This window comes from Dermacentor variabilis, unplaced genomic scaffold, assembly GCF_050947875.1.
Source record: "Dermacentor variabilis isolate Ectoservices unplaced genomic scaffold, ASM5094787v1 scaffold_18, whole genome shotgun sequence".
NCBI classification, from domain to species: Eukaryota; Metazoa; Arthropoda; class Arachnida; order Ixodida; family Ixodidae; genus Dermacentor; species Dermacentor variabilis.
In genome coordinates, this window is record NW_027460346.1 from 3,249,700 (window position 1) to 3,276,031 (window position 26,332).

Genomic DNA, 26,332 nt, shown 5'->3' on the forward strand with positions numbered 1-26,332 from the left:
TGCAAGTCTACTGTTCCGATAAAATGAACTTAAACGAGTGATTAAAGCGTACCCGTAGAAAACGAAACGATAAGCTCTTCAGTGCGCAAGCCCTGGGTTTTGCCACGACACCGATCTTCTAGTGCACCAAGCGGCAGGCTTAGATTAGTGAAGCGTTCGACCTGCTTTCGCTCGCACTATCCCTGCCCGAGATAGGCGCTAATGCTGATGTTGCCCGCTGACACCACTTGTTTCTGACTGCCGACTTTCCCCTTTAACTGAAAACCGATAAAAATATTTCAGTTACGTTTTTGGTTTGGTCAAATATATATATATATATATATATATATATATATATATATATATATATATATATATATATATATATATATATATATATATAAAATTTTTTTTTCATTTCCTTCCAACGCTGCTTTGCACTACGCAGTAGCATATGCAGAGTAGGTCAGCTTAACTGCTCAGCTTAGCTGTGTGAGTGCTGCTATGCAAAGCATTGGCTTCCGCATGTTATTCATGCAGCGTGCCAGCGACCAGAAACCAACCACAAAGTAGTTACATTTTGTTATTAACGTTTTAAACGCTGATGAACCTCACAACACATGCTGCACCCTGGAGCGGAACCAGGCTTCCCAAGAGCTTGAGCATCTCTTGTTTCAAGAATGACTTGAACACCTGCAGGGCAGCCCTCTTGGTCCTATTGGGGCAGCTTTCTTTTTTTTTTCTTTTTCCTTTTGGCTTGAGATCTCGTCAGTGCCTTCCTGCACCTCTGGGTTTTACCCCTCCACCAGTGCGCAATCCACCCAGTTTCCAGAGTAAACACATTTTCTCAGCCCCGATGCATAGGGGCAAGTCTGCAAAGACATTTATGCATTCGTAAGTTAACCGCTTGTAAAAAGATACAGGTGGAAATAGAAAGAAAAGAAAATGAAGTACAACACAATGTAGAAGTTGCAAATGAACACTTCAGTTCAACAAGCTACCAACGCTTGCTCCCCATTCCGCCACCTACCCACCACTCCTTCCGTCCCTGCCCACTTGGTGGGGAATGGAAAAACGTCACTCGAGGTAGCATAGGTATGATCCTCACATGCCCTTACTACACAATGACTTGTCAGCACAGGGCGGCATATGCATCTCAAAGGATGCAGTGAACCGTTCGGTAAATGCGCACAAGAATTGTTGCAGTACGCAGATGCGTGCCGTGAATCAGCTACGTTGCTCCTTGAAACAAGCATTGCAAGATGACAGAAAGATGACATATCACTCTTGCTAAAAGGTAACACTGTCAACCCAAGAGGCAGTGTCATCATAGCCACATGATGACTATCTTAAGAGGACAATGAACATGAGACGGGTGCAAGAATGTCACAGGGCATATGACTTACTCTGCAGGTCGTAATATTATAAAATTTAGATGTAAAAGATTTATGTATGATCCATAAATTATCGATTTATATACAGTAGGAAAGATTGCCTCTACCTAGATAGTTACATACACTTCAAGTTACAGTTGAACCCACTTATAACGGTACTGGTTTTAACGATGTATCGGTGATAACATTGAGAAGCTGCTGCACCGTCAACTTTCGTATGTTTTCCAATGGGAAATAGCCCGCTTACTACAATTACCCAATGCTGCATTACTGGTTATAACAATGAAGTATGGCTGCTGGGTTTCTGAGCCGAAAGGTAGTGAAATGCGAAATTTTTGAAAAGAAAAAAAAAAGAAAACGAGAAATTCGAGCCACTGCATGATGACCCATTGCTCCAACAGCAGCCACACACTCACTTTCTGGCCTTCTCCGCACGCCTCTCTCCCGTCGCCCTTCCTCCCCTCCGAACACAAATGGGCTGCAGCCATAGCTCTACACCGTGCCACCCTCCAAAACACGAATAGACCAGGCCAACTGCAATGCTCCTGTCATGGACAACTTTCTGTGGCAATGAAGGGAAAGCTACGGAAGCAAAACACTCACAAGTAAGAGCGCTTCTGAAAAGAGTCCCACGTTTTCATCCACATTAGTTTAAGCTGGGGAAGATAAAACAAACGCTTTATTAGCAACAGTTAAACAAGACAAAATAAACCACTGAATGTAAAAGCCTACTTATTTTGCAGCCTTTTCCTTCCGTGTCTCGGCAAACGCAAAACCATTGCACGTGGAAGCTGTGTCGATTCGGCGTCTGTTCTGAGCAACCAAAAGCACTGTCCGACACCGGTGTGGTAACAGATGTGCAGAAGCTCTGCCCCCATAGCTTTCCCTTCATAGCCACAGAAAGTTGTGAGAGAGTATAGATTCCTCACATGTTGCTTGCTGGCTCCTCATTCAGTACAGTTCTGCAAACAGCTTAATCGCTTGCGTTCGTCTTTGTTGGTTGCGTCGAAATCATTCCTGGCCACATGGTTTATCAGCCTCATCTGACTCGCCGCCGAAACCGAAGACGGCTGATCCGCCAGCTAATCATCAGCAATGCACGACGTTGCCGGTGAAAAGAAAGCGCATGGCTATAGATTTGGAAATAATACCCTTATCAAGTGGGCAAGTTAAGTGCACTTACGCATTCTGCATTCGGTTTTAAGTGCACTTTCCCAAATCTAAACGTCGCAAGCGGAGTGTACTCGCAGAGAGTGCACTTCAGTCGGAGTGCGTTCACAGAAAGCACTTTGCTGGTCGAGTGCATAGCCTCGCCGCCAGCGGTTTCAACTATATAGAATGTAATGCATAGAAAAACGACACAGAAGTTCATTCTAGCTGTTGAACAGCTTTTAACAAAATAATCAGAACAGAACGCGCTTATATTCTGTTCTAGCAGGATGACATGCCACCTCGTCGCAAGCCAGCATTTTGTTCTGGATTGGCTAGGCAATCTTCTTGGCCAGCCTTGACTTGCAACACTCTTATGATAAAAATATTTTCGTTCTTTGTTGAGTTAATATAGATTGTGATTGTTTTTTATTTATGATACAACTAAAGCAGTAGCTTTTTAGAAGGTTTTTCTAAATTTTAATCTACATCTTCAAAAAACATGGTTTTAGTCTGTCGCCATTTCTTTTAGTGCGAGCGCGCTCTGTTTTCCTGTTTGGCACAGCGTAGACTAAAGTGTCACTCAAGGTCCTGAAGTGCACTCCCATAAGTGCACTTAACTTGCCCATTTGACAGGGGTATAAGTGCTTCTAACAGACGAGGCGATCGTCGCGAATGTGCTTGCATTGGATAGCGACGGCGACGATGGCAGCAATGACGCGGTAGGGTATGCTGCCTCAACGTTGTCCTCACAGGAGGCCCAGAAGATGATTCAGTTCCCTTCGGGGCTTTGTTGTCGCGAGGAAACTTCTGCTGCTCTACGTGGATCACCTGGATGCCTTGGAGAAGGATGTCGGCAAGCTTCGCATAAAGCACGCAAGGATGACAGACATAGGGTCTTCTCGTGCAAGCCAGTGAGAAGTATGTGACGAGGTGCTTGTGGCGATCTCTCCTCAGTGTTTCTTCTGGATTTCTCAAGCTGACAGGCAGCCATGGCAACTTTCTCAACCCAACCTTGTCTGACTCAGCCATATCACTGTCGACCTTACAGCACAGAGCCAGAACGTCCCGGATGTACGAGACATATGATTCTGTACACGTCTGGGTGCGAGTCGCTAGTTCTTTCTTAGCGGTGCTCTTCCACCCGGCAGGACGGCCGGACAAGTCCCTCAGCTTCTGTTTGCATGTGTACCATTCGTTAAGCTCTTCCTCGTGGCTGCCATACCACACCTTCACCGTGCCTTGTAGGTAGAAGGCCAAGTTAGCCAACATAATCGCCGGATCCCATTTCTTGCGGGCACTTATATGCTCATACGTGGCGATCCAGTCTTCCACATCGAGGTGGCCAGTGCTGCAGAGCGTTCTTGGATCCCGCGGCTGAGCCAGCAGAACCATCGGGGTTGTAGGCGTTGATGTGGGCCACACCATGTCGGGTCCTGCTTCGTTTGTCATGTTGTCTAGTCCAAGGTGACGACCACTGCAGAGCTCTGTTGTTTCTTGTGGGTACCCCGCACCTCTCACCAATTTTTTACGTTGCATAAGTCACATATAATGATGTATTCAGAATATTTACAAAAGAGACAACGATGTATAAACAAGATAGCTATCGAGACCGATTCCACCTACGTACGTTAAATAGTCTTCTTCTGACCAGTGCCACTCTTGGTTGCGTCATAACAATATGTTCTTTTATACTTCCGTATCTATTTACTCTTCTTTGTCATTGCAAAGTGTTGCCGGCAGCACTATGTGTCCATGTAACGTGAGCAAATGTATGTCTGATGCAAGTGCATGAAACAAAAACAGGGGCAATGGCTTGACTGCCCATTGTATTCAGGCAGAGAAGCCTCTCAACCTCTTTCGTTAAATATGTGCCAATCGCAAAATTAACTAATTGTAAACTGGGCCGATCACAAAGGCGGTGCAGTGTGGATAGTCTGTCAAAGTACAAGCTGCCACTACAGAAGGACAGGACGAAACTGACATTTTTTTCCAATCAAATTGTTGCTATGTCATGGGGCTCACGTGCCATCTCAAAGCACCTGGTAAGGTGCGTAGTTATTCTCTCAAGCCATGACTGTATGTGTGGCCTACAAGGTGGAGCACTGCACTAGTGTGCTGGGGAAGCCTGGTTCAAATCCCAACATCGCCTACGCAATTCTTTTTAATTGAGTTACAGCTTGTGTGAAATTATTAGCAGCATCTGCTTGGCAAGACTGCCAGCACATGCAAAATAACCAAAAGGGACAAAGGAAGCTTTACAATAAAATATGTGCACAAACCAGATGCGAGAATAAGTCAGCCTCCACCCAAGCAATGCACCAAAGATGACCGCTTTGGCCATCTGAGGTGGCATGGGAGACTGCACACAGCTATCCAGGCCCGGATATTCTTGTTTTGAATTTATCAGCCCAGTGACCTAGAAGTCTGGAAAGTTAAAATAGCTTGTTTGCACACTCATTTCCATGATTCGCAGCCCATTTAGTGTACACTTGGCAAATAATGTAAGGCACACATCGTGAGTTTCACACATTTTTGAATATGTTCATAACAAGTCTTCCAATATGCACAAGGTACAGGGTCGTCCACTCTTAGGGTGAACACGGCTCAGAGGGGCACCGCTCCAAAGAGCGTCAGTGCGTCTGGCACGGCCGAGCATCAAAGCAAAGCGGCGCAGGCGCACTGGGTATTAAGGGAGGTGCTTCGCGTCATGTGCTACAACGCTGGAGCGCGCAGCTCTAGCTTTGCTGCGAGTACACTTCACCAAACGCAGGCGACCGAGGTGGCTTCGCGGGAAAGCATGCCTCACTCACTTGAGCGTACGTCTGCAGCTTGCGAACAGAGTGCTTAGGCAATATGCACGAGCAGAAACAAGCTTGAATGAATGTGTGGTTTTTAGTGGCGCAAGGGCCAGGTATGGCCAAAGAGCACCATGCCAGTGTTAGTGATTTCAGAGTGGAGTGATGGGTTCTATGGTGTTGAAGTGACGTTGCCGTAAAAGGGCCTAAAAATAGTCACTGGAAAGCGCATAAAATCTATGTGTAATAAGATTACGGCGATGACTAATGACGTGTACTATGAGCCTTAAAATTCATTGCGAAAAATGATATGATATACAAAACATGTCAAATGCACAGATTGGCCACAGCACTACTGCCTCAACAAAGCCCTTGAAACACGAGGGCCTGGAGGCACGTGCTATACAATACCGCTATCACAGCGGCATCCTCTAAAGAGAGGAAGTGCTACGAATGTGTGTGACTAATAACATGTAGGACAACCTTATTCAAGAAACCGAGGACTGCTTTGGAGTTAAAAAGCGGTTCGTTACCAAGAAACATAGCCGGGTGAAGTGAGACAAAATAGCGGTATGCCAGAGGAAACTGTGTCTTCCCGACAATCCAGTAGGACTGTCAGCCTCTCCCCACATGTACCACAGGTTAGAGGTTCATTTCCAGTAAGCAGAAAATTATGGGTGCCAAATGTGTGTCCTATTCTGAGAGGACAGAATAGGACATTTGTTCGGCGTGACTTTGTTGCAGAGGGCCAGAAACATAACTGTGGCTTGATCACATGCAGCTTATTATTTGTTTCCGCGTCACACAAGCGTTGCCAGTAGTTTCGCAGTTTCGTTGGCAAGATAGGCTTCAGACCTGTAGCAGGGACCGCAGCGGTAAGAGTAGCTTGCGTTGTAGTGGATGTGACCATTTCATCTGCTAAGAAGATCACCCTCGATGCCTCTAGGGCCAGGTACCCAGCATATAATGACATGCCGGTTAGATATGTGCGCTCTACATAGAACGGAGCAGAGCTCAAGAAGTATAGAGTTTTTGTGTTTACAGAGTGACTTCAGGGCTTTTACGACACTTAGGGAGTCTGTAAATATGACTGTTTTTCGAAGTTTTGATTTCCTTATATGCTTCACTGCGGACAATAGTGCATAGGCCTCGCCTGTAAATATACTTGTTTCCGGGTACAGTGCGCCGGATTCCGAAAAAGATGGGCCGATGGCTGCGTAAGACACCCCCGCATGTGACTTGGAAGCGTCTGTGTAAAACTCAGTGCAAGAGTACTTATACTGGAGTTCTAGGAAATGCATTTTAATATGTGTCCCTGGCACATGCTTCCTGACACCTACAAACGACATATCACAGTCTATGAGCTGCCACTGCCATGGCGGTAACAGTTTCGCTTGAGTCATAGGACAATGTTCAAGAAGTGGAACACCCTTTTCCTCAATGAGGTTTCTCAGACGCAAAGCGAACGGCTTCCTCACTGCAGGTCAGTTATGGAAGAGCGTAGCAGCGGCCATATCGTTTATGGTTGGATAAAAAGGATGTTCAATGTTCGCTTATACTCTCAGAAAATATGTAAAACTGCTGTATGACCGCTGCAGATGAAGTGACCACTAATTTGACTCTATGTAGAGGCTCTGGATTGGACTTGTCCTGAAAGCACCGGTCGTGAGACAGATACCTAGATGGTGGACGGGGTCTAGGATTTTCAATGCACTTAGTGTTGCAGAATTATACATTACAGCTCCGTAATCAGGGCAGGAATGGGCAAGACTTTTGTATAAGTTCAGAAGGCACTTTCTATCACTACCTCATGTTGTGCGTGACAGAAGCTTTAGAAGGTTCATTGTTTTCAGACATTTCAGTTTCAGATTTTTAATATGGGGGATAAACATGAGCTTAGAGTCTAAAGTGATTCCCAGGAATTTATGTTGGCTGATCACAGAGAGTTGGTCTCCCTTGATCGTAATACTAGGCAGTGGTGCTACCCGTCTCTTATTTAGGAAAAGTATGCAGGTACTTTTTGGGGTGTTTATTTTGAAGCCATTCTTATCCGCCCATTTAAACAATTTGTTTATTCCAAGCTGCACTTGTCGTTTGCAGATAGCAATATTGCATGATTTGAAACTGACTTGCACATTATTCACATACACGGAATAAAACATTGCCCGTGGAACGGCTGTATGCAGGGTGTACATTTTTACAATAAAGAGTCTCCAACTAAGCATGCCCATTTGCGGAACACCAGTTTCTTGGGTGAATGGTTTAGATAAAGCATTGCCTACTCTTACGTGAAAAGTCCAGATAGACAGATAGCTTTCAATTGTATTTAACATGTTCCCATGGACGCCCATCGCGGAAAGATAGTGGAGGATCCCGAATCGCCATGTCATGTCGTACGCTTTCTCTAGGTCTAGAAATACTGAAAGTAAAAACTGCTTATGAATAAATGCATCTCTGATGTTTGCCCCAATGCGGACAAGGCGGTCTATTGTAGACCTTCCCTCTCTGACACCACATTGAAGGGGGTCTAGTTTGTTGTTACTTTCTAGGAAGCAGATTAAGCATCGGTTTACTATTTCTTTCAAAAACTTTGCACAGACAGCATGTTAGCGCTATTGGCCTGTAGCTGCTGGCTAAGGAAGGGTCTTACCTTTGTTTAAGTTAACAAGCTTCTAAGCTTGTTTCCCTATTTTACATTACCTTATCAATGTCATCAAAGGATTCATTGATGATTCCTCTAAATAAGAATGTGATATCCCTGCGACACACATGCAACAATGGCCAGCACCGCTTCGGCGATTTTACATAAAGTGTGTAAAAAAATGACTTGTATTTTTATTGGATCTAGAAAGATGAAAATGGCATGTAAAATTACTCCCAAAACAGTTGCTATGCCGGAGTGAGCAGTTTCCTACATCACTTAAAGCGATCCAGGCGCAGTTACGAGCAACATTAGCGCGGCAATAAGAGGGCCACAGAGCAGCGGATGTCTGTCCTCAGTTAGCGTCAAAGTTCTTTTTAGAGCGCAGCTCTTTGGCGTCCGTTCCTGGGTTTCGCGTCGTCGTCGTCGTCGGCCTCGTAACCAGCTCCGCCCCCCTTTCATCCCCCCAGCGCTAGCAGCGACCGACTGATACCGCTGGATGCCGCTGACGCCGCTAGAGAGTCAAGATAACGTGACTGCATAGAACACCGTCGCCGCCATGCAGAAAGAGGAGGTAAGGGTCCCCCCCCCCCTGTTCTTGTGTGGCGGATAGGGTGCTCTTCAGTTGCCGACGCGCCGGTTATTCGTTGTCCCTGAAACCAACTCCGCAGCTGGGGTTGACTTACTATCGGCGTCAGCGGCATCAGTCAGTCGCTGCTATCTCTTCCCTCCTCCCTTTATCGTGTTGTCCGCTTGCTGCGCGCGCTTCTGCCCCCATCGTTTGCCGCTGGGTGTACACGCCGCCCCCCTCCCCCCTCTTCCTGCGAGTCTCCGGTTGTCAAAGCGCCGGCTCGAACTTAATTCCTTTCTTCGCTCCTCCTCCAATGCAACCCCTGTGCGGTGGCAATCAGAGAGCCAGATCGGTGGCGGCGGATCTGTATATGTGCACCGCCCGAGCCGAAATTGCCGCTGCCGTTCGCCCTGTGCGGTGGCAATCAGAGAGCCAGATCGGTGGCGGCTTGACATAAAGACAAACAGCAATTTCCTAACACTTATGCGGGAGAACATCCCGTTCCTCTCGCTCGTAACGCGTCCCACGGCTGTGACAACCTCGCGAGGCACTTGTATACATCTCGTCTTTGAGAATCAAGCATTGGTGTACCAAGTCGAACATATATCAGTCTATTTCTCCGACCACAAAGCTTCCTTCATGACTGTCAAGAACTGTTAGTGGAGTCTTTGTTAAAGGAATACGTGTGAAAAATAAAAAAAAATTCTGTGATAGCGCATACATGTGTTGCTCGATTTCTTTGCCTCAATCTATCGAAAAGGTGAAACAGCTTATTTGCTGCGCTCAAACTTCGCATTAGGAAGTAACGTAATCGTCGGTAATTTTTTTGCCCTCCTTAATGGTAGAATCAATGACAAACATGATCAAGTATATGTGCGCGATTGAACAATCCCTCCCCGATTTTCTGTGAAATTTATGACGAGTATCGGCTATTTTCTTAATTAACCAATTTCATTATAGCATTAAGAGATGCGCGAAACGGCAAGCTAGGCTCATCAAGTCATGACCCCAATCATGAAAAGCGCGCCTGATGGGTTTCTCCGGATGCACTACACCAACAGCTGTGGCAGTAAAATAAAATCACCTCAGCCTAATAAAGAGCACGCAATAAATAACTTTGTTCTCTTACTCTCATCACATAGAAGAAAAAAAAGGGAAGTCATTTAGGCGCTGAGAAGATTGTTTCTATTCGTGCATATTGCCTAAGCAGGCTGTTCGCAAGCTGTAGACAAAACCAGCCGGAAAATGCTCTAGTGAGTAAAGCACGCTTTCCCATGAAGCCAACTCTGTCGCCTGCGTTTGGTAAAGTGTACTCACAGCAGAGCTAGAGCGGCGCACTCCAGCACTGTAGCAGACGACACGAAGCACCTCCCCAGTGCGCCTGCGCCGCTTCATTTCGATACGCGGCGGCGCTGGACGCACTGGCCCTCCGCGGAGCAGCGCCATGCTGAGTAGTGTTCACCCTAAGAGTGGAAGACCCTGTACCTCTGCTTAGGAAGATGAGAAAACATAGTAGCAGCCAAGGTTCTGCGACGGCAGCAGGCATCAGGAATAAAAAATGGTTGAGATTTCTCAATGGTAGATACAAATGCTTGGATGTTCTACAAATGGCTACAAGCAGCAAAGACTGAACTTAGGGTTCTTGCGGCCAAGTAAGAACTCTCAACCCCTTCCGCGCCATGGTATTACACCTGAAATCTAAACAAAAATGGCCCAACACGGATGACCTGAGCACATTTTTGGCCGTGTTTACCAGAAACACGGATGAACCCGCTCGTCCAAGGCACCGAAGAGGTTAATTTTAGGCGCATCATGGTCGGCCAACATGCACCTGGGACTGGTGTCGCATAGTTGTGCGTCAGCTCACCATGCAAAAGCTGCAGTGAGCTGTAGACAGCTCTTCTAGTTGTAGGTCGGCAAAATGAGTGCGCCTCACTCAGACTGGCTTAAAAATATTGTTACGGATGAGATGGGTTTATTTACAAAATGATCGAGGGGGCACAGAGACAACAGTGCAGGCAGTCAGGCATTCCTTCTTTTTGTCGACTCCGCCGCACAGCGTAACACCTTCCTCCGGCGCAGACGAAGCTCACCGAGCGAGATAGGATACCACATGATTGGTAGTGCTTGATTCCGGAACCCTATGATGGTAGTGTTCCAGGCGGGCAACATGAACCACTTGTGTCTTCCGCAAACAGCAATTAATGGAGGTCAGTTTTGCTATGACGCAGTTTACGTCATTTAATTGGTTGGGTATCACGAATGGACCGCTATACGTTCAGATAAACTTGCGATACAGGTCTTTCTTCCATAGAAGTCTACAGTAAAACTTGAACGCCTGGATCGAAAGTGACAGGCATATGCCCGGTGCCATAGTGTGCTTGGGTTGAAACTTGTGAAGAGAGTGTTCTTAGGCAAGCAAGCCGACACGCTTCTTCAGCATGACACAATGTCTGCGTGATGCATGTGTCTTTGTTCAATGTGAATGGCAAAACTTTGTCCAAGAACGTTTGGGGACTGCGAGCATACAACAGATAGAAAGGCACATAGTCGGTTACTTCGTGGTTGGGTGCATTGTATGCGTACATGATGAAGGGCAGCACGTAATCCCAATTCTTGTGACCAGCTGAGACATACTGTGAGAGCATATTGGTAAGCGTACGATTTGTGCGTTTGGTGCGGCCATTCGTTTGTTGGTAGCATAGCGTTGAATGGCGATAAGTAGAACCGTAAAGGTGCAGATCTTCAACCACGTCCGCAGTGAATTGCCATCCATGGTCACTTATAACAACACGTGGAGCGCCATGGCAGTAGCAGTGGTAAAGGCCACAGTCTCAGTATAGCGAGTCAAGCAGTCGACGCACACAATAATCCAGCAACGGCTGGTAGAGCTCTTGGGAAAGGGGTCCAGCAAGTTATACCAACTTTTTCAAATGGTCAAATAGGTGGTTTCACTGGTTGCAAAAAGCCTGCAGGAGGTGTCGCCGGCTTCTTACGACATTGGCAACCTGGACAACTGCCAATGTATTGTCTTGTGGTCTTCTATAACTTCAGCCAGTATAAACGCTAGCGTATTGATGAAGCGTGCGAGCAAAGCTGAGGTGACCCGTTGTGATGTCATCATGCATGGTGCGAGGAATCTCAGTACGCAGGCGTTCAGGAACGATGAGGAGCAACGAAGCGCTGTCAGCAGAGTAGCTCTTTTTGTAAAGCAGGCCGTCACCTGATGTGCGGGTGGCCTCCGATAGGGATATCAGTGTGGGATCACAATGTGGTTCACATATAAAGGTACTGAAGTCGGCAAACTCGGTAATGCTGGCAAGGTAGTCATCGAAGTCGTCGTTAGCATAGGAGTGTGGCGACGGGAGAGGGGACAAGCAGTCAGCATCGGTATGACACCGACTGCTCTTGTAGCCGGCAGAAAAGTTGTATTCTTGAAGACTTAACAACGCCCAACGTGCCAGCCATCCAGAAGGATCCCGCAGTCCAACAAGCCAGCAAAGGGAATGATGATCCGTCACTACCTTGAAAGGGTGACCATAAAGATATGGTCGAAACTCCTGGATGGCGAAGATTACTGCGAGGCATTCAAATTCAGTGACAGTGTAATTTCACTCCGCTATCGTCAGTGTCCAACTTGAGTACACAATGACGTGCTGGCACCCATGATGAAGTTGAATGACGACGGCGCCAACGCCCACACCGCTAGCATCAGTGTGTAGCTAAGCCATGGCCTCTGGATTGAAATGATGCAAGACTGGCCCAGAAGTTAGGAAGTACTTCAGCTAATGGAATGCGTCCTCGTACTCTGTAGTCCATACATACGGATTGTCTTTGTGAAGGAGGCAGGTGAGTGGGTGAGTAAGTTAGGCGAAGTTATTAATAAACCTGCGGAAATATGAACACAGGGCAAGGAAACTTCTGATGTCTTTTGCTGTCTGTGGTTGGCTAAAATTGTGCACTGCAGCAATCTTTTCATGGCCAGGTCATATACTATCTCTGTTGACGAGAATATAGAGCGCGAGAGCCTGATGTTTTCCAAGTGACACGTCTTTGAATTTAAAACCAGTCCAGCGTTCTGTATGCGGTCCAGCATGATGCCAAGTTGCTGATTGTGCTTCTCAAGTGTTTTGCCAAAAATGGTTACATCATCGAGGTAGCACATGCAGATCTCCCATTTTAATCCGCGTAGCACTGTGCTCATAAACCTTTCAAAGGTTGCTGCATTGTATAAACCAAAAGACATGACATTAAACATGCTTGTCGATTACTTTTCGTTCTGCAGGAGACACGCGGTGCAGCTTCTGGCGAATAGGCATCACTTGACCTGTGTTTATGCGGTGTTGTGTTCATGATTCAGGAAGCGAAAGTGACGCTCGTCATGGACGAAATCGCATACTGGCGCAAACCACATTTATTCAAATCTAAGCCAATAGTTTTTTTTTTCAAAGAATCATATACCAAATTCTAGGGTCCAGCTTAGATTCTAGGATTCTAAAAAACTTGCCGGTTTGCAATTGAAAATGATAAATACGGTACATAGCCAGCGTCATCTAGAAAAGTCAGTATTGCAGCCGCTACTAGCCGGGCCAGTAGCCAACCGAAGTACACGAGCGACGTCGTCATTTTGACCTATGTCACATCAGTATGATGGCTATGTACCGGCGTGTGGCGTGGCATTAACGCAGTGGCATCAACAGGCAATGCCACAAACGAAAAGTTGTGCTAGCTGCAGAGGTATTGTCAAACATTCAAGCCGAACGGGACTTCAGCATCAGCAAAACGTCCATCGTTGTAGGGGGCAACGGGAGACGACTTTTGCGCGTGCCGCAACGAGGAGATGATAGCGATAAGGAAGCGCGTGATAACAGAGAGGAGCTATTCACCAAGACTGTGCCATGTTTCGACGCGTACGAGCCGTGCCGCACTGTCTGCACATGAGTCAGCGCGTGTCCGCAAACGTACGAGGCTAGCAGCCATGATTATGTACAGTGAGCTCGGCATCCTCGTATTAAATAAATACTATTTCCATATTGTAAGCACCGCCCTCACCTTTTTGTTTGGCTTACATTCGAGGTAAGCTTTAGGATTTTTTCTGGTTTTGGACATTCGGGGGTCGGCTTGGAATCGGGGCCAGCCTAGATTCAAGTAAATACGGTAGCAGACGAGCACATTTTGCAATTCTTACCACTCCGAAAAGGATAGCGACTTGTTTGTCATGCAGTAGAATTCTACGGAGTAGCTGCGATTTGCTGCCCTTGCGTCGGTAGAAGCGTGAACAGCATGAATACAGACAGTCGTCTCTGAGTCAAAGGTGGCCATCTTGAGTGCTGTCAGCCATAAAACTTGCTCCGAAGATGTGTTCACTGTCCACACGTGAGCACGACCATCTACACATTCTATAATGGATCGAGGAACCAGTATATTTTTCTTCAACATGGTAGGGGAGTACAGCTCAAACCATGACAGCGATGCAGAGAGCACTCCGTCAAAGTCACCGGAACAAATGTTGCAGCCTGAGCCAGTAAAACGACATCGTGGAACACAGAAAATACTCCCCGCTTGTCCCCGTCAGATACTGCTGGTGCGTCATCACGTGATTTCAAAGAGAAATTTCATCAGCCCCACAATCTAACATTGCACCACATTCACCAAGAAAGTCAATCCCAAGGATGATGATGTGAGTGGCATGTTCCAAAACAACAAATTCAGTTGGAAAATCTTGTCCACCAACACTAACTATAACAAAGCAAACACAAACGGGCCTCAGGGGTTCGCCCTCAACTCCACAAAAAGTACTCTTTTGGTCCCATGCGAACATAACTTTGTGTCCAAGATGACTTTTAAACGAAGCACTCATTACATAAACTGTAGCGCCAGTATCCACTCAGACATCAGTATTTAGACCATCAACACAGACACACCCTTTGTTTTTTAGCATGGCGACAAGTGAAAAACTTCGCGACCGTCTCGTGACCTCATCTTTATCGTTCACACCAGCTAGTTTCCCAGCTGGATGGTGGTAAAAGGGAGCGACGGCGAGGTCATAGCGAGCGGCGATAGCTGGTCGGACGTGGAGTAAGACTAGTCGGAAGCTGGGGACTCATGCCAAGATACACATTCACTCGGATGTTTGCGAAGAGGCGCAGCGGTCTGTCATTGGTAATTGGGGATGGTAATGAGATTGGTAATCGGGGATGGCCGAAACTTGCTGCCGCCGTTGGCGACAATACTTGGCGAAATCTTCATGGCTTCCACAGCTAAAGCAAATAGGCAGCAGTACACAGGGTAGTCATAAAACGGGGTCTGAGGCTAGCTGTATCAGGGAAGAAGGCATTGGGGTGGTGTGACCTGACCTCGTTCGGAGATACGCAAAGGATGCCGGAACCCCGCCATGTTGACACGGATGCATTTATCATGGAAGGGCCAACTTTTACTGTTAGTTTGCAAGTGGCAAAGTACCGGCTGTTCAGGACAGTGTACGTTAAGTGTGCATTGGTGGTACTCCCGCCCTGCGTTTCTTTCTCCACATTGTGCTTCAAAGTGCACCAATTTCTCTTTAACGAGTTTACGTACTAACAAGGCAGTGTAGTGGGAGGTGGAGATGTCCACGCTTGCGACCATGGCCACGTTAAGTCTACCAAACTTTGGCAATACTCGTCGTGTCTTCAGCGCCTCAAAAGCACGGCAGTAACGTCTTAAATCAGACAAAGTGCGCAAGTCTTCCTTTGACATAAGAAAGCTGTAGATATCTTCAGCGATGTCCTTCAGGAGATGTCCAACCTTGTCTTCATCCGACATGTCCGTGTTCACAACTCTGCACAGCTTCAGTACCTCTACAGTTAAGTTGTGCATATTTTGATTTCCTCAACGAACCTTTCACATGTCATCGTGGTCTTATTATTATCGAAACAGAGAAGTGTGGTTCTGGTGAGAAAAAAAAACGACGTTAGCAAGTCGCGCTGTTGAGTTCCAGCCATTGCGACCGCTTACCCTCTGATAATACTTCAGCCAGTCGTCAGTGTCCTCCTCAGCTTTGCTGCAAAAGGTGCATAGTTCTTTCTGAGGGATTCATCAGATGACTTGCCTAGGGTGCTCACTGTCATCTTGCAGGTTTAAGTCACGGGTGCCGCCAGCTGCTTGCAGTTCGTTCAGGCCCGTGTCCAATCAAGCGCCGGCTTCATCGGAGAGCGTGTGGAAGAAGGTTGTCCAGAGCGATTACCCAGCACCGTCCACTAAAGTTGTTATGGATGAGATGGGTTTATTTACAAGATGATCAAACGGGCATAGAGACGAGATCGCCGGCAGTCAGACATTCCTTCTTTCTTTATTTTATTTTTTTTCTGTTTCTCTTTAGGGGAAGACATTTTGTAACTGTCATGGAAAATACCTGATAGCACATCAGTAAAATATGTAGGCTTGTAAGTATTACTGTCGACACAGTCACACGTCAGCTCCAAGCTAAACTGACTGTGTAGCTAATAAGTGTACAAAATGAGAAAGGTGTCCATAAAATATAAATTTCAGGATTTATATGTATAACCTGCTGTCTGCAGTTATATATATATGATCCACAAATTACACTTTTATATTTGCATTCTGTTAAAAAACTAGGAAAGGTTGTCTCTACCTAGATAGTTATATACACGGTTATTTCAAGTTGTATTGTGCCTTTTCTAAGGTGGAAAGCATCCATTTATTTATTCTGAATTATGTATCCTACTCTTAAGAGGAAGCTTTAGCTCGAGTGCTCCTATCTAAATACACGTAAAAGGAGAATTCGTTTTTCTCGGCAACCACTGCACCAAATTTGACGAGGTTTGTTGCATTTAAAAGACAAACTTAAAATCTAGTGACTGTTGGTTTCGAATTTTCGAGTTAGGTCGTCAATCTTTTATTAAAATTGGCGAAAATCTAAAATTTTCAAAAAACGAAACTATCAAGTTTACAACTCTGTAACTCAACCACTAAGAATGATAATACAATTCTGTGAATTGCATCTAAAAGTACATCCATAGCGGACAAAATTGATATGTTACACATGAATATAAAAAAATTTATTCATAGGGAAATACAACTTTTGTAAAACCGTTGTAACCAACGTAACAAATTCATGTAAGATGTAAGATGACATATTGAATTTGTCCGCTTTGAATGATCTAATGGATGCCGTTTACAGAACCGCGATATCAGTTCTTGATGCATAGCTATCAATTAGTAAACTTCGTGCTTCTATTTTTTTCAAACGGTCAAATATTTGAAAATTGTTTTAAGAAAATTCAAGCCCTAAATCGAAATTCCGCTCCCAACAGTCACTAGAATTTAACTTTATCTTTCAAATGCAACAAATTTCATCAAAATCGGTCCAGCGGTTATCTCATAAAAACGTTTTTGCGTTTTACATGTATTTGAATAGGCCGCGTCGAAGTTGGGCCCGAGCTAAAGCTTCCTCTTAAGAGGAAGCTTTAGCTCGGGTGCTCCTATCTAAATACATGTAAAAAGAGGATTCGTTTTTCTCGGCAACCACTGCACAAATTTTGACGAGGTTTGTTGCATTTAAAAGAAAAACTTAAAGTCTAGTGACTGTTGGTTTCGAATTTTTGAGTTAGGTCGTCAATCTTTTATTAAAAACTAGCGAAAATCCAAAATATTCAAAACACCAAACTGTCAAGTTTACAACTCCGTAACTCCTAAAAGAAGAACGATAATACAATTCTGTGAAATGCATCTAATAGTACATCCAAAGCGGACAAAATTGATATATTACACATGGATCTCAAAAAATTTAGTAACATGGAAATACAGCTTTTGCAGAACCCTTGTAAACAATGTAACAAATTCACGTAAGAAGTAAAATGACATATCGAATTTGTCCGCTTTCAATGATCTAATGGATGCCGTTCACAGAACCGCGATATCTGTTTTTGATACAGAGCTATCAATTTTTAAAATTGTGCTTCTATTTTTTTCAAACGGTCAAATATTTGAAAATCGTTTTAAGAAAATTCAAGCCCTAAATAGAAATTCCGCTTCCAACAGTCACTATAATTCAACTTTCTCTTTCAAATGCAACAAATTTCATTAAAATCGGTCCAGGGGTTACCTCATAAAACGTTCTTGCGTTTTACATGTATTTGAATTGGCCGCGTCGGAGTTGGGCCCGAGCCAAATCTTCCTCTTAACAACAAAGCCCACTAGGATAGATCTTGGCGCTCTGGGAACAATTCATTCTTATCAACCACAAATCCTCTCATGCTCTTACTGGTACCTTCTGCTTCTGAAATGAATTTTAAAACATACTGCACGCAGTTCTGAGTCAGACCTCATATTCCAACTATAAAATATTGACCACACAACCGTAGCGCTTGCTGCTAACAGCAGCACTATTTTAGACGTGAAGCAGGAGACTATCCACATCACTGAAACGCATAGTTAGGATTCATGTGGTGACGCGAGCCAGTTGGCTCAATGCAGTAGTTGACAGTGATATAATGACTTTCATTAAAAGCAATCAAATTTTTAGGGACTCTCTCCACTGTTATCCTGTCAAGTGTTGGACAATCACCGTTTTCACAGCATGGTTATAGTGCGCGTGTATGCGTCAGTTGTCTGGTACCACAAGACTACCTGATTCAAGTTTTGATGACATGAACAGACTTCCGTTTCACGTCTGAAGCCACACTACACTTGGTGCATGTTTTGAACTGTCACAGTAAAAGGCAGTTATTATTAACATTAATGTATTATTAAACAAGGAATGAAGCTCCACAGCATAATAACACAGCTATCCATTAAGGCTATAAAAACAAGTGGTATACTCCTAAAGAAAACTAAGTACCCACTCGTCAGTACAAAAAACGACAAACAACCTCATCACCACAGTTTTGATGTAAATTCACATTGAATATGGTAAACTTCAAAAGGTAAAGATTATACTGTTTACTGACAAATAGCACAACACAAAAATCCCTTTCCTGATGCTGGCAGCATTCAAACATTGCAATTTGGCAAGCTAGAGTTCAGCCTTATATATATAACTGAATTAAAAAGCTAAAAGATTTTACACCAACAAATGCAAGTATGCTCACCTCCAAATACGTCAGAAAACACAGTAAAAACAGGGGGAAAGCATATGTCGCCTTGAAGAAGACAAGTCCACTTGTCAAAACGTTGGCTCCTGCTTTCACCTTGTTCTCGTTCTGCTCATCGTCAGAAAACACAGTAAGTATTCTATGTAACTGAAGTTATAAAATGCATCACATTTACCTTTGAGTCGCAGATGACGCTCAAGCAGCGGTTCTGTCAGCAAGTATGCCACTGTTTTGATAGTGCAACAGCATATTAGCTCACACTGGGTCATCCCTAGCAGCCTCTGAAATTCATACATTGATCAGCAAATGCAGGTAGCACGAACTACTTAAATTAAAATAGCAAAATAATAGCACATTGGCTATTACCAGCCTTAAGCTGCACTGCCTTATGTCAAGGAAAGAGTGCAAATGTGACCAGCTCACTATTCAACAAACAAAAGGCACTTTTTATGTTAGCCTTGTTTGGTGTCTCAAATATATTGTCATTGCTTTCTCTTTGCAGCCATACTAACTCTACATTACTTTAAGGTCACGTTCAACGACAGTTGCGAATCACTTAATCCAAGGTTTTCCTCTGACAGTGAGAAAGGACACCGGATGTCTCTCTACCATCGGCACAGAATGTCATATGGACAGTGATCGCTCATGCAGAATTTCAAATGTGACCTCCATGTGAAGGCAGATGCCCTAAATGTAATAATACATAACAAAGAAAACATTAAGATGCTCTGAACAAAAATGGAAAAAGATGCAGACTTCACATTATTCTGCGACAACCATGCAAGTTACACAGCTGTCTTGAGAGTCACATTGGTTAGTGCAGCGCAGAAATCATTCAGTAAAACTATAATGAAGGGCAAGTAAAGGTTAAAGTGTCTTGCTTAAACAAATTTTTAAAAATTATGTCTATACAACTAAAACAATACATGCAAAAGTAATTTAAAGTTATCCATGATTTGTGTATAGACTTCTCACGTTTCACACTGAAAAGAGCCGCACAGCAATACCTTTCTTGACCTCGAAATTCCATTTCAGTTAGCTAATATGCAGAGGTCATAATCTTTAGCGCTCGAGATAGCGGTGCACATCAGATTGTTCAACCACATTAAAGGTTCAATCATTATGAAATGTTGCATATGTATGCTTAAAAATTCTGGGGTTTTACGTGCCAAAAGCACTTTCTGGTTGTGAGGTAGTGGAGGACTCCGGAAATTTTGACCACCTGGGGTTCTTTAACGTGCACCTAAACTTATGTACACGGGTATTTTCGCATTTCGCTTCCATCGAAATGCGGCCGCCGTGGCCGGGATTCGATCCCGCAACCTCGTGCTCAGCAGGCCAACACCATAGCCACTGAGCAACCACGGCCGGTATACGTATGGTTATGAGCTCTTGAGGATTGTGTCTTAATGCTGTGTGGCTTCCCTTGAAACATTATCAAAACTGCTGCTCTTTACTGGCATCATTGTACAAGAGGTCTCAGCTGTTGGCGGCCGTTACCTTCCGCGACCGCACTTGTTCGCTGCCTGTCGTTGGTATTGGCATTGTCTTCATTTCATGATATTGGAGTGGGCACACTTCTATGAGCTAAATGTGGGGCCATTACTAGTTTTTTCCGCCGATTTGCAAGGTCAACGAACGGTGTCGAGGCGCCTTCCGCGCGAAATTCTTGTGGTTTCGCTTATTTTACGTGTGTAGTTGCAGCCTGCGAATGTTATCTACGCGATCATGCTTTAATACTGTGCATAGTAAAAAATAACAGTATCGCAAATATTTAACATCAGGACATGGCATTACATAGCTCCCGTCGTAGCCTCAAAGCCTGTACCAATCAGGTTGCAAAGAGGCAAAAGAAGAAACGCTCCTAACAAACCTACAAAAACTTGCAATCTGAAACGGGCTCCTTCAATAACTGCATGAAAGCAACATTCCGAAACGTCAACTCACGTTCGTGCCATTCAAATCGTGCAACACGATTTCCAGCAAAGTAGGAACCCTTCAATCATATAATAAAATCGCTTTCCGAACCGAAATGAAGCGGTGTTGTTGCCGCCGTTTTTGAAAAAAACTACACGAAGTTCTCCACTCGGAACCTCATAAATTGAAGCAAACCAACAACACAAACTGCTGCTACCGCGCTACCGCTGCCGAGTCGCTCGAAGAGGCATCGTTACATGTGCTGCCAGCTGCGCCACAGTCGCCGCGCTTGAATAGTGCTGTCTAATCTTTTCTCGCACATGCATAATTTCCCTTTGAAACAACTTTAGTGCACAGCATAAATTCTATTTCTTCCTTGCTTTTTATGTATATTTCAAATGGTGCGTTCCCTTTGCCGGCTGTAAGTAGCAGCACGCGTCAATCTGGCGCCAGATTTGAACCGGCGGACGTGCTCGCTTCAAAACGTGCGTAGGAAATTAATGAAGATTCGATTTTCGCGTGCTCCATGGGGGGGGGGGGGATCACGTATGGGCGTTGATAAAAACAAAATTATAATCTGGAGTTTTACGTGCCAAAAGCACGTATGGGCGTTGATAAAAACAAAATTATAATCTGGAGTTTTACGTGCCAAAAGCACGTATGGGCGTTGATAAAAACAAAATTATAATCTGGAGTTTTACGTGCCAAAACAATGATCTGATTCTGAGCCACGCCATAGTTAATTTTGGTCACCTGGGGATTATTTAACATGCGCGCAATGCACGGTGCACGGGCGTTATTGCATTTGGCCTCCATTGAAATGCGGCCGAGATTCGATCCCGCGACCTCGTGCTTAGCTGCTCAACGCCTTCGCCACTAAGCCACCGTGGCGGGTAAGGTCCTGATTACGCTACAATGGGTTTCATATGCCCTATCGACGCAGCTATACCCTAACATTTACCGAAGCATTCCCGAAACTTCCGCGCTTACAAAATTTGTTGTCTCGACCCCCCCCCCTCTTCCACTCTATGTTCTGGCGAGCCGCCCCCCTGCAATTTGTTGAGGCTGTACTGGATCCTCCCTGGCAATTCCTTCAAAATTTTGGCATGTTTTCTAAGTAATCGTCTTCACAATAGGTAGAAGAGTACGGCATGGAGACATGAAGTGCTAGCCATGGCCTCGAAATATTTTTCACATATTTTTTCTAACTAAACGTCTTAACAATTGCTAGTGCGTGTAGCTTAAGAGACATCAGGTGCTAGCCATCCTGATAACGCTTATTGAAATATTAAGATCAGGAGGCAAATTACCACACATATTTAAAAACTAACAAACACACAAAGCGGTGCCACAGCACATCGCGAGCGGAACCATGCAGTATCGCCAAAGGAAATGAGTTCACCGGTGTCTGTCGGCGGGCGAGGCAGTCAAGTCGACGGCGGAGCTCTCACCAAGACCACTGTGGTGTGGAGCGCCGGGCCGCGGCTCGAGACAGTCTCCGGGAGGAGTCAATAACCCGAGCCAGTACCGCAACAAAGTATGGGACAGGATGTTAATGCAGATGTACATCATTGTGAGCTACTGGCACGTATAGCCACTCTGGGGTATTGACCAAGATCGGGTAGGCTATAGTAAAGTGTAAAATAAGTCAAAACTTTATAATAGGTAACCTACAATCGAAAGATAGAGCTAGTAGCGCGTGCACGGTTTTTATGAAACTGAAAATTCTACCATGGACCATAAAGTAAAAACAATTCAATTTTGGTGAAAGAAAAGGAGGCTAAAAAATGCTTATTCGGAGTTTAAATCTCATTGATCTTAAAACGAAATCTTGGATGGCAGCGCTAACCTTCCCGTCGCTATGCCCAAGTGTAGAGGCATCCAAAGAAAGTACATTTTGAACAGTTAAATCTAATCCAAGAAGGCGGAGTGGTGTTTCTAGGGTTCGTTTCGTTATGCCAATAGATCGTCGACAAGAAATTAAGAAACGTTGTATGGTTTCATCTTCCCTACACACATGACAAATCAGTGAGGGTGCCAGACCAGCCCTGTATAAATAAAAATTTAAAGTAGGCATGCGACGGCGAAGCTTACTAATAGTTACTTCAACATTTTTCTCAATTCGTTTTTTGCCTTTCGAAAATTCCGAAGACATATGACATGCTCGTACTAATTAGCCCACAATCGCATGTAGACTTCTATTGTACCAACGCCAAATAGTTCACTCAGATGATCGCCGCGTGTTGATTATTATGGTGATTTCCGTATACAATGGCATATAACGTGGATTTGGCCGAGAAGCGAGCGGTACGCCTCGTGCGGATGGCAACTATCTCTTTGAGGTGATCGCCGCCCGCTGCTGCTAATGACGATTTCCCACAACGAGGGATTGGCCAAGACGCGGGCGGTACATTTCATAAATAAATAAAATAAACCACGAAATACAAGCCAATGTAAGAGTTGTCACGGGTGCGCGACAGCGCCTGGGCGCGGGCCTGTTTTCTTTACTACAAAATGTGCGGGAACGAAGTGCGCCAAATTAAGGCATTTGATTAACCGCTTCACAAAACCTGAGCTTCCCACGGATTCCCTAAATGCACGTTGGATTTGCATAATTTGTATTGTTAACCTACCGGCGGCTTCTTCTCAGTGAAGACGACTTTTGGAGATTCCGCTTCGTAATCTTGGACTGAATATTTAAAGTACAGTTTTACTCTTACTTGGAGCATCGGGGCTACGATACAGCCGGTAGAACGTTTATCGAGCCGTATTGACCCTTTTCCCGGCGACCCTGTGGGCACTGCCATGTTTGATCACGTGGTGGCGCGTTCACTGCTATAGCTTCAGTTGCCTCCGTTGCCTCAGTGTTTACAATGGATGTGTATGACCCTGGTGTGGCTTAGCAAACATCTGTTTCGGGAGATATCGTAAACGGTGACTGGGTGGACGACACGAAGCTTCGGCCACAGCTTCTGAAAACATATAAAAGCGCTTTCGGAGCTGATTAAGCTTTGTCCAAACGGTGCGAGCAGCGTATACGTATATGGTGCTTGTTCTAGAAGCGGGGCTAAATATGTATTTCAAGCTATCTAAACTATCCAAGCTTATGAAATGCATAAGGATCAGCGTGTTTTGTTTTTCGTTCTTTATTTGGCTAACATTTTGAAGCAGCGACTTGTCACGTTTCTTCCCAGGAAAGCTCCTCGGTGCGTTCAGGATCTGATTATTTTCTGCCTAATCGGTTCGCGGGTGAATTCAGTTCTGATAGATTTGTTCTTGCTGCGCACAAGACTTGAAGCTTAGGTGTTTGGTACATTGTAATGCGTTGTAACAAAGACGTATTATCGCGAGTGACTCGCTCACTCCTTTGAACCGGCACGAAACATTCAGCACCGACCATTTATGCGCAGTTGGTGTATTCCGCGAATAATTGTGCCTACATAGTGCGCATGTGTTCAAGTGTGTGCCCATTCATTTATTCTTGTTACGTTGGTGGTAGAGTGGGCGTAAGTTCGCGTGTCAGTTGGGGTATATGTGTGTCGATAACGTGTGCGAAACTTACTACGACAGGAAGCGGCGATACTCCCTCTGTCATTGTTTAACGAGCGGTACTCGCTCTTGCCTACACTCCGGGATTCAAGACCTTTCTTTGGAGGTTAGCGATACAACACTGGCGGATGAGTGACGTTTTTTTTTTTATTCTCTAGGAAAGTCGCGCATCGCGAAGGGCTCGCAACACAGGCTGTCATCATGTAGCAGCGGTCCGTGAACTTGGTCGCACAATTCATTCCATTCCTTAATATGCCAGTCAATATTTTCGCAGCCAACTGCTGCACACGTCTTCAATGCACCGCTCCACAATTTGCAGCATGATCGGAGCAAAATGCGTTAATTAGCAAAAACTCAGTTGAATTTCCAGCAGCTCACTGCACAGAAGCAGGGTAGCAGCCGTAATGGTTTCGCATTCGTGCGCTGTCGCTTTCCTGCTCCGCGATAACGGTCAGCATGATTACCTCTGCGAAAAAAAAAGATCATCTTTCAACGTTTCCCTATTTTTCACGGTCGATTTATTTCTTATTTATTAATTCACATAATTCAAATTCATAACTATTAGTGTTAACAAGCAATAAATCAAATAATAATTTTTTGCGTCCGCGAACAACTGGAGGTCTCAGCATTGGAGCATATTAAAACAAGACAAGATCAAATGGAAGCGGATAAAAACAAGGAAATTAGTTAGTCGGTTTTCCTCTACGAGTGGATCGTACCAACTAGGGGGATCGGCCAATAATCGAGTGAGTTAGGAAAATAATCGGAGTCTAAAAAAGGAACCCTAATTAGAAATTTTGTAAAGATCAAAATAAACACAAGAATAAGGTCAGACAGAAATTTCAGAATTTAGCAAGGAAATTGTCCGGATTCAATTATTAACCTCACAAAAGCTGCGCCGACATCTGTGATAATGTCCTACAGAGGAAGCTCCATGCAAAACGTAGAATATCCGGAATGGCTGGATTCAATCCAGCACCATGAGATTGTCCTTCTAAAGAATATTTTCTTAATAATGCAAAATGGTGACATGACAAGAAGAATTGTTCAGTTGGTTCATAATCACCACAATAGGGGCACAAGGAGGAGGGCGCCAGACCACATCGATGCAGATAATTGTTTAATGCAGGTGTTCTACATTGGAATTTGGCAAACAGGACGTGAACTTGTCTAGTGCGGCAGAAGTTTCTACTCCAAGAAAATAGGAGGTGTCGATAATCAGTAAAATTTGTTAATGATAGGTTCTAAGAGTTTTGCATGCTGCGCGTCTCCTGAACCTAACAGCGGCTATGAAAGCTGACCCAGGAAGGATCGAGAGAATTGGACCACTAAAGGCTGCTCTCGCGAAGATGTTTGCTACTTCACTCATAACTAATCCTTTGTGACCAGGTGCGCATGCATACCAATCTAATTAGTGTTATAGAAGAGGATATTAGGCAATAAAATCAACGCAAAATATGTGAGCCACTATGTACAGTCAGAGCTGAGAATAAAAAAAGAATCCGTTACTATAACAACTTTCGACATTGGTGAGTTGCCTTTCCGTAGGGTTAATATAAGCGCCAGAAACTCAGCTAAAAATATCAGTACGGAGTCGGGAAATCTTAAGGAGAACGACCAGTAAAAGGCGGAAGAGAAAATGCGAATTCCTGGTATTTCTTCGGTTGGCGATGCATCTGTCACTTGTAAGTGATTTTGTAATAGACCACGCAATACACTGTAACGCAGATGTTTCATGTTTCACACATGATCTGGAGATTTTCTCACTAACTATAGACGTAGATCCTTATCATCTACTGGCACGTGCTCACTCTGGGGAATTGGCCAAGAATTGGGTAGTTTATAGTAAAGTTTAAAATGAGTCGAAATTTTATAACAGGTAATTAAGCTATATAGTCAATAGGAACGATCTCGAACCGTTCCTCTTTTCCCTTGCCTTCTCTTCCCCATCGCCACCTGTGGGCAATGATCGTCAGTGCCCTTCTCTTAGAGCTGTGAACGACTCATGACGTCTTCGATTAGACATGCGATAAAGTTAATGCTTCTGCTGTCGTTGCATGGTGTTCTGTGACGAAACTCAGTTGTCGATGAGCTTTGAAGATCATTTATTGAACCATTCAGACCGAAATCAATTCGCATGCAGCCAACAATGTCCTCCGCCTCCTTAACCCTTCTTTACCACCGACGAACGTTGTCGTCATGAAGCCACGTTTACGGAAGTTTCTGGGGAATTTGGTGAACTT

General features: G+C 44.6%; 2 long non-coding RNA genes across 2 annotated transcripts; both read right to left on the reverse strand.

Moving 5' to 3' along the window:
• Positions 1–590: 590 nt before the first annotated feature.
• LOC142568289 (uncharacterized) lies at positions 591–4,930 on the reverse strand. Its single transcript, XR_012825409.1, has 3 exons — positions 4,805–4,930; positions 1,977–2,029; positions 591–851 (listed from the first exon to the last, which is right to left on the reverse strand). It is a non-coding gene; the product is annotated as an uncharacterized LOC142568289 (long non-coding RNA).
• A 10,763-nt stretch (positions 4,931–15,693) lies between these two features.
• On the reverse strand, positions 15,694–20,684 carry LOC142568379 (uncharacterized). Its single transcript, XR_012825424.1, has 3 exons — positions 20,571–20,684; positions 18,799–18,904; positions 15,694–15,767 (listed from the first exon to the last, which is right to left on the reverse strand). It is a non-coding gene; the product is annotated as an uncharacterized LOC142568379 (long non-coding RNA).
• Positions 20,685–26,332: the final 5,648 nt, after the last annotated feature.